Raw genomic sequence first — 12,045 nt, forward strand, 5'->3', positions numbered from 1 at the left:
ATGAACCTGGCGACCCGGGTTCGATTCCCGCCTACGGCCAACACCAGTGACGATTATCTGAACCGGTCCCGGGCCTCCCCTAGGTCGACTCAGCCTCAAATGAGTACCTGGTGCAGTGTGTCAACATTGCCACTAGGGAGACAAAGGCGGTCGGGCGTGGTGCTGGCCACCCACCCCCTCGTGTACCGTTCCGGCCTTCATAGGTGCTCGCTAACAGCACTTGCCCCTACAGTCTGTTAAGGCTATATGGGGGATCCTTGTCTTTGTCTTTTGTGTGTGTGCAATAAGATCAGGCAATGACTGGCAGAGAAAATTGCTTGAGATTATTTTAAAAGCATGGGTTTAGAAAAGTGATCAAAGCATGTCTCTATTATGTGCATTACCATTGAAGGGTGCATTGGGTTCAAAGCCATCCGCATAGCCTCAAATCTGTATTAATGCCAATTTGTCTCCGTATCTGGTAAGATCATAGTATTACAGGAGGTCCTCTCACGCGCTAACCCAGACTGATGTGAGTGCACGATCTCTGTATTAGTTTTTTATTGTCCTTAACTCCAATCAAACAATATGCAGTTCAGGTCAAATAAGACATTCCTTTTTAACGCTTTCCAACCAAGGTTGAGATGTTAATGCATTAGCTCTGTTCGTTCATATCTGCCCATCTGTCTGTAGCATGGCATTTCGATAACCCTCTTAAAGATGCATGGACTGATGCTGTACAAGAAGGATGTGGAGCTGAGTGGGCTTGCCGATGACCGGTACCAGCGGTGTCAAGATCGGCCTCTGTGGAGGAGGCTCGTGAAGCACGCTGCTGGGCAATTGGAGGCAGTCGCCCTCCAGTAACAACGGAGGGCGGATGAGCGACGATCACGACGAGCGGAGCGTCAGCCACACCAAGTCGGTGCAGTGGTGCCTCTGTCAGTCATCTTATTGAGCACATGGCAACTTGGGTCTGTCCTATGAGCTGGCAGAGAGCCTTCGACACATCACGTGGCCTCAACACGTAAGACAAAACTATAATTCGTGTTGTAGAGAATGTACCTCCTCCTATACGTGTAACTTTTAAGTGGTATGCCTTGTAACTGATGAATGATCCGAGTGTGCTACCTATTTCAAAGACAATTATTTGCTCCAGATGCTTCGTGGAACACAAAAATACCGTTTGACCTGTATCACAAGTACAACGGGTCGCACCTGAGTTCTCTGTACAGGTTACTTTCAAACACGCACACACACTTTGTCCTAACATCACTTATTCAATGTTTGACCCTTACAGATCAAATGTTACAAGTATGCACAAAATCAAACAAGTATTCATTCTAAATTATTGCCAGCCATATTAACAAAATTGGATTACTGCAGTGAAATATACTGCATCACGTTACAGCGTATTAACAAGAAGCTTTTACAAAAAAGTTGCACAGTCTGCTTCACAGTGTATGTAAAACATACTATTGTGTCATTCAAAACGAGTAGGCCATTGCATGCTGGCGTCTGAGTGAAAATGTAGCAAATTCTAAACATTACCTACAAACTACACAACTGAGATGACACATCAATCATCGCCCCCTACTGACAGGCTCTTGTCCACATGCAGGCCGGTGCAGGGCCACCACCTTGTGCCACACAGGGGCAGCTGCTACTTGGGGATGCTCTTCGAGTGTTTCAGACGAGGTACGACACAAAACTCTGAGTTGCTGAGGCGATTAAGCAAGCACCATGTAAAAACAATTATTATAACATAGTGAATGCTTGGGAACTTATTGGCTCTTGTTCCTGGTTAGAGATCGACCCAACCCATGGGCCCACAAAGTGTTCAACTTCACATTCTTGTCATTAAAGGCCTGTGACAAAGGTGCATCTATTGTAGCGACATCGTCTCTGGCTTACACATCTACCGGGTCTCCACTTGACTTTGTATTGTCTAGGAGGAAGTCCACCCACACTTCCACAAACTGCTGGGAGTTGCCTTGCTCTGCCTCACAGTCAGAATTCTCCTCCTGCTTCACGATGTGAAGGTCCCATTTTGGAGTTGAATCTTCACCTTCACATTTTACCTTCACCTCTTCACATTTCACCATCACTTCTTCACATTTCACAATCACCTCTTCATATTTCACCATCACCTCTTCATATTTCACCTCGATAACTTTAAAAGTGTCCAAGCTGGGATTTTCTTCCAGTTCTTGTTTCATGAGGGATGGGCTCATTGCGGCACTTTGACTTTCACAAGCTGATTTCAGACTGCACTCCTTGTGGATCTTCTGATGCTTCTGGGTTCTCTGGTGTACTTCAAGATTTGATGAACGTGCAAATGCCTTCCCACAAACACTGCACTTGAAGGGTTTCTCTCCCGTGTGTGTTCTCTGGTGTAATACGAGATTATATGACTGTGTAAACGCCATCCCGCACATCGTGCACCTGAAGGGTTTCTCTCCCGTGTGTGTTCTCTGGTGTAATACGAGATTATATGACTGTTTAAACGCCATTCCGCACATCGTGCACCTGAAGGGTTTCTCTCCTGTGTGTGTTCTCTGGTGTTTTACAAGATCAGATGACTGTGCAAATCCCTTCACGCACACACTGCACTTGAAGGGTTTCTCTCTTGTGTGTATTCTCTGGTGTTTTTTAAGAGTAGATAAATCTGAAAATGCCTTCCCACACACAGTGCACTTGAAGGGTTTCTCTCCCATGTGTGTTCTCTGGTGTTTTTTAAGAGCAGATGACCATGAAAATGCCTTCCCACACACAGTACATTTGAAGGGTTTCTCTCCTGTGTGTCTTCTCTGGTGCCGTGTCAAATTTCCAGTCCGATCCGTGCCGTATGCACGCTGGTCGCATTGTTGACTTGTCGTACCGAGCTGCGCTGAGTGCCTTTGCTCCATCAGACCAATTCTGCAGAGGAAGCGTCAGCTGCAGACAGAAAAAAATAATATCCACACCATCTACACGTCAGGCACAGAGGAATGCACACGTGACTTATACGTCTATACTTATTAATATATTCATGATGTAATGAAAAGTTTCTCAAATTAATCAGATTTGATGAACGTGCAAACGCCTTCACGCACAGAGTGCACCTGAAGGGTTTCTCTCCACGGGCTGTTATGGCACACAATGAGAGGGAAAATGTCATAAATATGCCTGAGAGCCTTCATATCTTCAAGATGAATGTTAACTCAAAACTCTAAGCACACAATTTCGGCTGTCTGACTACAAAAGGAATATTTATGAAAGCTCAATTCGGCTGACATAGCAAAGGGTGTTGAAAACAATACTATTTGTGTTATGCAGAAATTAATGTTAAATCGCAACTTAGAGGTGTGAATCCAGGCTCAGATGTCCTTAAATGCTGGGATGAACAGTTCCTGAGGAAAACAAAAATAAACTATTGCTTTGATATAACCTTCGTGTTCAACAGAGTTAATAGACGTTACTGCAAACACAAACTGTATGCTGTCACTGGGTAAACAGGCGGTGGCGTGTCTAGAATCATGCCTGGCCACCTTCATCTGCTTGGCATGAATGCTTTCTCACTCCACCAAGTAATTAATTGAGGATCAACGAACATATCCGAGGCTAACTGGAGTTTGCGTGCCTCTCTCCGTGGTGAGATGTTAACTACCTCACCTGGTATACAGGAAGTCGTGGGTTCGATCCCGACCCTGACGCCTGCTGTATATTTGGAGTTTGCGCGTCACTCCGTTTAGCGTCTTTGACCGATAAGACATTGACACACGTATTCTTGTTGATTTCGGTAAAGTTACGTAGATAGAAAATAACAATAACAGATAATACAATTACATTAAATAAAGAGCACTTGTGTTGCGATCAAAACGACGTGAGTTTTTTGCTTTACTTACAATTATTTGTTCATTTTATTGTTATTTTTATTTAATTTTCTATCTACGTGACTTTACCAAAAGAACCAAGAATATTAATTCCTGCAGTCACCAAAGTTTTAAGTCAAAACATTCACACACGTTGACAAAGCCTCACCTTGTGTTGTTGTGGGCAGGTCGCTCCTGATAACAAGAGCGGTATAGCAGCTCAAGCGGGCTTGGCCTGGTGAAAAAAATAAAAACTGCGTGAATATTTACAATAAAACAAAGTTACAAAGTGGCGAGCCGGGTGAAGACAAATTAAACTTAAGCGAGATAATTAAAGTAAATGCAAATCAGGCGAGGGCAGGAGGCAAGGCCCCGCGTGGCTAGGCCCCGCGTTGTAAAGTTCCAACCTGGACATCGATTCCCATGCTCGCTGCTACTCAACTGACATCCCTACGAGAGCGAGGCTCTACCTTGGTAAACAACAACAACCACCACCACAACAACGACCGCCACCACCACAACGATGAGAATTTCTCACCTCGGATTTCAGTGCAAGCGCGCACATGGCAGCTTCCTGTTACCTCGCGACAGCAGGAAGTAGTATGACGTCATTGCCATTACACGAGCGGCACTCTAACTGAATAAATTATGTTAATGAGGCAGGCCCATATGTCGAGGGGTGAGGGCGTGGGCGCTGAAGCCGTCGCAATAAACTCGCGACGGCTTTTACGGATACATTATGTTAATGAGCCGCCAGTCACTGGGCGTAGCTTTGCCCAAATAAGGATTGCCACTGGAACGATATCGGCAGTGACCCAAGCAGAGGTGACGTCACGCTCAAGAGCGCGGGGTACGGGGGAGGGTTGAATACCTTGGTGACATGACGTCACTAGCGAGGTACACCTCCCACTGGCGATTCACGCTGATGAGGTAATGCAGAGTGGTGACGTCACAGAGTTGGAGTTTAAGTTGATTTGGATTCATTTTCCATTGCTCCCTCCCTTGGGTGAGCTCAGCAACAACGTGGACATTATTGTGTATACACTGTGTGTGTGTACACTGTGTGTGTACACTATGTGTCACTGTGTGTCACTGTGTGTCGTTGTCACTGAGTACCTGGTGTGGTGTAAACGCCACTAGGGAGACAAAGGCGGTCGGGCGTGGTGCTGGCCACCCACCCCCTCGTGTACCGTTCCGGCCTTCATAGGTGCTCGCTAACAGCACTTGCCCCTACAGTCTGTTAAGGCTATACGGGGGATCTTTGTCTTTGTGTGTCACTGTGCCTGGCACAAGCGTCGTGGTGACGTCACCGCCACTTAGTGGCGAATGGCGGTTGTTGTTGTGTCACTGTGTGTGTACATTGTGTGTGTACACTATGTGTATACATTGTGTGTGTGTGTACACTGTGTACACTGTGTGTGTACACTGTGTGTGTACAGTGTGTGTACAATGTGTGTGTATATTGTGTGTGCACTGTGTGTATACTGTGTGTACACTGTGTGTGTGTGTATATATACTGTGTGTACACTGTGTGTACAGTGTGTGTACACTCTCTGTGTGCACAGTGTGCACACACAGAGTGTACACTGTGTGTGCACTGTGTGTACACTGTGTGTACACTGTGTGTGTACATTGTGTGTGTACACTGTACACTGTGTCCATCTACTTAATGACGAGAGAAAATTCACACGAAATGTCCTTTTCAATGAAGTCTTCCAGATGTAAATTGATACAAGCTTTTAATGAAGAAATAAAATAATCTAATTCAAAACACAACACAATTCAAAGATGTTTCATTTTAAAACTTCAAAACGGAGCATGGGGTACTTGCGTGAATGCGTCCTTCGTGTGCAAATGTTGTGACTTTCCTGGCCTGAAGGCCGTCAATGTGTTGGACCCTTATTGGCGCACAGCGTCTCAACAACAGCAGTGGGGTTTGCTTCAAACGATAGGTACGAACATCCAGACGTGAATCAGCAAGGTGCATTTCTAGTCCCAGTTAGACAAAATCTACGTCAACACGTAAGACAAAACTACAATTCGTGTTGTAGAGAATGTACCTCCTCCTATACGTGTAACTTTCAAGTGGTATGCCTTGTAACTGATGAATGATCCGAGCGTGCTCCCTATTTCAAAGACAATGAGTTGCTCCAGAGGCAGACGCTTCGTGAAACACAAAAGTACCCTTTGACCTGTATCACAAGAACAACGGATCTCACCTGAGTTCTCTGTACAGGCTACTTCCAAAACACACACACACTTTGTCCTAACATCACTTATTCAATGTGTGACCCTCAGATAAAATGTTACATGCACAATCAGACAAGTATTCATTCAGTTTAACACGTAGGCTTTCGCGACCAAACGCAGTTAAAATAACACATCACATAAAGTCTTCTAAAGCTAACCAAATCCTACACAAAGCTAGCGAATTATTATTAATAGAGAGAATACAGCACAATAGGAGTGAATTATCTTACATTTCGGAATCGCTAAAGCAGTTACACTTAGATATAAGCAATAGTGTATCTATGCATTATTGGAATATAATCGATAACATAACACAACAATCGGCTGATAATGTGTTTCAACTAACAAAAACTAACCAAATTAATAAATTTTCTAGACTACATAATAAACAAATCCCTACTAAAAACCAAACATTTAAAAACAAAACCGTACTGAACTTGACTAACACTGTATTAACCGGTGACATGGTCTCTGTCCTTTCTAAAGGCCTTAACTTTGCCGTTACCCCACGCACAATTCCAGTGGATGAGATAATTGCTGAGGTAGAATCAGCAGTTAGACTCCTTCCACATGAGGCAGAGATGACTAGACATGAGGTTGCTAAAATAATTGAGAATAGCAAAGTTCCAAAAGTAAATATTAGCTCTAACGAGGCAAAAGCCTTAAGAGAGCTGTGTGTAAATAAGGATATCCAAATCCTAGCAGCTGATAAAGGCCGCACTACTGTAGTGATGTCACGAGCCGATGAAAATAAAATTAGAAATTTACTAGAGGAAAGTATCTACATTAAAATTAAACGAGATCCAACTAATAATTTAGAACGTAAGACCACTGCAATAATTGCAAATTCATGAATCCCTAAAAATGAGCAATACCAAATTAAGCCAAGGGCCTCAAAACCACCTAGACTCTATGGGCTACCAAAGATTCATAAAATCGGCATCCCATTACGACCCATAGTCAGTACAATTGGCTCTTCCACATATCAATTAGCAAAATATATAACCAAACAAATACAGCCATACATTGGTAGGACATCTTCATTCATAAAAAAATCAGAACATCTTGTGAATGTGATTAAAGATATTAAACTTACTCCTGATATTCAGGTAAGTTTTGATGTGATTTATCTATTCACTAAGGTTCCAGTGGACGAATCACTTAAATTACTTGATACACTAGTAAAGAATACCGGTTTACCAAAAGATATTCCGAAACTTGCTGGCCATTGTTTAAATAACACTTACTTCTTATGGAGAGGGGATTTCTTTAAACAAAAGGAAGGAGCAGCAATGGGTTCTCCTTTATCCCCTGCTATAGCAAATTTGTACATGGAAAACTTTGAAATAAGAGCACTTGCCTCGAGCACATTAAAACCATCCTTTTGGTTTAGATATGTGGATGACACTTTGGTTGTCTGGCCACATGGTAAAGATACACTTAATGATTTTCTAAATCATCTCAATGCACAAAACCCGGCTATCCAGTTCACCATGGAAATGGAGGTGAATAACACACTCCCATTCCTAGATATTTTGCTTGGACATGGCCTAAACGGTAAAATAACACAGCGTTTACAGAAAGCAAACGCACACTGATGCCTATCTGAATGCAGAATCACATCATCATCCAGCTCAGAAATCCTCTCTTATCAAGACGCTCATACATCGGGCTAAAACAGTGCCTGATGGTGAGAGTCTAGTCAGAGAGATTAAACACATTAAAGACGCACTACAACAGAATGGCTACAATAATGCTCAAATTAACAGAGCACTGAATGCCAAATCACGATCGCAAAGCAATACTGCTGAAAGCGACCAGATTGTTAAAACAATAACAATTCCATATATCTCAGGAGTAACTGACAAATTAGCCCGTGTTTTGCAAAAGCAAAACATTACAGTAAGATTTGGTACAATACAACAAATTCCAAAACTAGTATCTTGCACTAAGGACGCATTACCTAAATTATCAACAGAAGGTGTATATCGGAATAATTGTTTTTGTGACAGATGCTACATTGGACAGACGGGACGTAACATCAGAGTAAGACTAAAAGAACATCGGAGAAATATTAAATTATCTCAAACAAAACTGCTGGCAGTGGCAGAACATGCTTGTCAACAAGGACACTTAATTGATTTTGACAATGTTGCAGTGTTGTGTAAAACTAATTATTACTGGCAAAGACTAATTAGAGAATCCATTGAAATTGAGAGGAATAAGAATAACTTTAATCGCTCTGACAGCTACAGGCTTAGTGCGGCCTGGAAGCGTATTATTAAATAATACACATTACATTTTGATTTAAAGCTTTCGTGACTGCAGTGATTCATGTTCTTGGCTCTTTCGGTGGAGTCACATTGGGGGGAGAGCAATAAAATAGAATATCTATGTTTGTTGTTTTGTTGTTTCCCTTCGGCGTCGCTTTGCTGAGGAAGCTAAGAATATGAATGCACATTACAATTCCTTATAGGGGAAACACATACTAATGAACGGATTACTAACATAGCATATAATCACTAACACACATTACAACTAATTACTAATCTACAACTCATTACTAATCATAACCAATGACTGATTACTAATCGATTATATAATTACAATACCCCCCTCCGCCTCTAATCACTGCACCTGATATGAGTTAAGTGATGATGTCACCCTGCTGCTCTATATAAAACCGGGAGCAAGCGAGGGCTTTACCATTCTGGCGAATTGCCCGATGCTGCTGGATGTATTTACCAGCTAAACGTCACAGTACTACTCAAACTGTAAATGTTGTGGATTCACTCTTCAACACACCGGTGGGCTAAAGTAGTGAATTATTTGTCTTTTGTCAACGTGACTTTTTTTGCTGATTGGCCGTGTCGGGTGGTGGAGGGTTACCACACATTTATAAATAACGCGATCTAACCCAAAAACCTTTATTACGAAGTATTCATTCTAAATCACTGACGGGCATATTAGCAACATTGAATTACTGCAGCGAAATTGACTGCATCACGTTACATCGTATTAACAAGAAGCTATTTTAAAAATACGCACCGTCAGCTTAACAGTGTATGTACACCGTACTATTGTTGCGTCATTTAAAACGAGTAGGTCGTTGCATGCTGGCGTCTGGGTCAAAATGTAGCAAATTCTAAACATTACACTACAAGTAATAAATCACGGCGTTTCGATGGCAACACAAGCAATCGTCATCAGGTGGGACAAGCACAGCTGCAATAAGAGGAATCTGCTGGAGTAGGTGCCTACTACTTCAGCAGTTTCTCTTGATGTGGTTGTCCCACCTGATGACGATTGCTTGTGTTGTGATCTAAACGCCGTGATCTGTTATGTTTCTACCCACGTGGTGACTTTACCGAAAGAACTCAACAGTGTGGATTCCTGCAGTCACGAAAGCTTGGAATCAAGATTGCCTACAAACTACACAACTGGGATGACACAGCAATCATCGCCCCCTACTGACAGGCTCTTGTCCACATGCAGGCCTATGCAGGGCCACCACCTTGTGCCACACAGGGGCAGCTGCTACTTGGGGATGCTCTTCGAGTATTTCAGACGAGGTACGACACAAAACTCCGAGTTGCTGATGCGATTAAGCAAGCACCATGTAAATGCAATTATTATAACATAGTGAATGCTTGGGAGCTTATTGTCTCTCGCTCCTGGTTAAAGATCTACCCAACCCACAGGTCCACAAAGACTGGCCGCCCTTACTCTGCAGGTTGAACCTAGCAACTGAGTGTCCAACTTCACGTTCTTGTCATTAAAGGCCTGTGACAAAGGTGCATCTATTGTAGCGACATCGTCTCTGGCTTACACATCTACCGGGTCTCCACTTGACTTTGTATTGTCTCGGAGGAAGTCCACCCACACCTCCACTTCCACAAACTGCTGGGAGTTGCCTCGCTCTGCCTCACAGTCAGAATTCTCCTCCTGCTTCACGTTGCCTCCATCGATGTGAAGGTCCCATTTTGGAGTTGAATCTTCATCTTCACATTTTACCTTCACTTCTTCGCTCTTCACCATCACTTCTTCCCTCTTCACCATCACCTCTTCATATTTCACCTCGATACCTTTAAAAGTGTCCAAGCTGGGATTTTCTTCTGGTTCGTGTTTCATGAGGGATGGGCTCATTGCGGCACTTTGACTTTCACAAGCTGATTTCAGACTCCACTCCTTGTGGATCTTCTGATGCTTGTGTTCTCTGGTGTACTTGAAGATTTGATGAATGTGCAAATGCCTTCCCGCAAACACTGCACTTGAAGGGTTTCTCTCCCGTGTGTGTTCTCTGGTGTTTTTTAAGAGCAGATGACTGTGAAAATGCCTTCCCACACACAGTGCACGTGAAGGGTTTCTCTCCCGTGTGTGTTCTCTGGTGTGCTTTAAGAGCAGATGACTGTGAAAATGCCTTCCTACAAACACTGCACTTAAAGGGTTTCTCTCCCATGTGTGTTTTCTGGTGTCTTTGAAGATTATATGAATCTGGAAATGCCTTCCCACACACAGTGCACTTGAAGGGTTTCTCTCCCATGTGTGTTCTCTGGTGTGTTTTAAGACGAGATGACCATGAAAATGCATTCCCACACACACTGCACTTGAAGGGTTTCTCTCCTGTGTGTGTTCTCTGGTGTTTTTTAAGAGTAGATGAATCTGAAAATGTCTTCCCACACACACTGCACCTGAAGGGTTTCTCTCCCGTGTGTGTTCTCTGGTGTGTTACAAGAGGAGATGACTGTGAAAACGCCTTCCCACACACACTGCACCTGAAGGGTTTCTCTCCTGTGTGTGTTCTCTGGTGTTTTTTAAGAGTAGATGAATCTGAAAATGTCTTCCCACACACACTGCACTTGAAGGGTTTCTCTCCCGTGTGTGTTCTCTGGTGTGTTACAAGATTACATGACTGTGCAAACGCCTTCCCACACACACTGCACCTGAAGGGTTTCTCTCCCGTGTGTGTTCTCTGGTGGTTCTGAAAAACTGATGGCCATGCAAATGCCTTGTTACACACAGTACATTTGAAGGGTTTCTCTCCTGTGTGAGTTCTCTGGTGCCGTGTCAAATCTCCAGTCCGATCCGTGCTGTATGCACACCGGTCGCATTGTTGCCTTGTCCTACCGAGCTGCGCTGAGTGCATTTGCTCCATCAGACCAATTCTGCGGAGGAAGCGTCAGAGGAAGTGTCAGCTGCAGACAGAAAAAAATAATATCCACACCATCTACACGTCAGTATCGAGGCACAGAGGAATGCATATATAGTCACATGTGACTTACACGTCTATATTCATATATTCATGATGTAGTAAAAACTTTCCCAAATTAATCACAGGGCTGTTATGGCACACAATGAGAGGGCAAATGGTTATAAACATGCCTGGAAGCCCTCGTATCTTCAAAATTAATGTTCACCCAAAACTCCGAGCACACAATTTCGGCTGTCTGGCTACAAAAGGAATATTTATGAGCGCTAAATTCAGCTGACATAGCAAAGGGTGTTGAAAACAATACTATCTGTGTTAATTCATAAATTAATTCATAAATCAATGTTCAATCACAAATTAGAGGTGTGAATCCAGGCTCAGATCTCCTTGAATGCTGGGATGAACAGTTCCGACTTCAGCTGCATGTGTGTGCTGTGTTAACTTCCTGTTTCCATTCTTATAAAGAGTTCCAGAGGAAAACAAAAATAAACTATTGTTTTGATATAACCTCCGTGTTCAACAGAGTTAATAGACGTTACTGCAAACACAAACTGTACACTGTCACTGGGTAAACAGGCGGTGGCGTGTCTAGAATCATGCCTGGCCACCTTCATCTGCTTCGGCATGAATGCTTCCTCACTTCACCAAGTAATTAATTGAGGATCAACGAACATAACCGAGGCTAACTGGAGTTTGCGTGTCTCTCTCCGTGGTGAGATGTTAACTACCTCACCTGGTATACAGGAAGTCGTGGGT

The sequence above is a fragment of the Petromyzon marinus genome, unplaced genomic scaffold, assembly GCF_048934315.1.
Source record: "Petromyzon marinus isolate PM22_M1 ecotype Great Lakes invasive population unplaced genomic scaffold, UKy_Petmar_22M1.pri1.0 PM_G_Scaffold_3, whole genome shotgun sequence".
NCBI classification, from domain to species: Eukaryota; Metazoa; Chordata; class Hyperoartia; order Petromyzontiformes; family Petromyzontidae; genus Petromyzon; species Petromyzon marinus.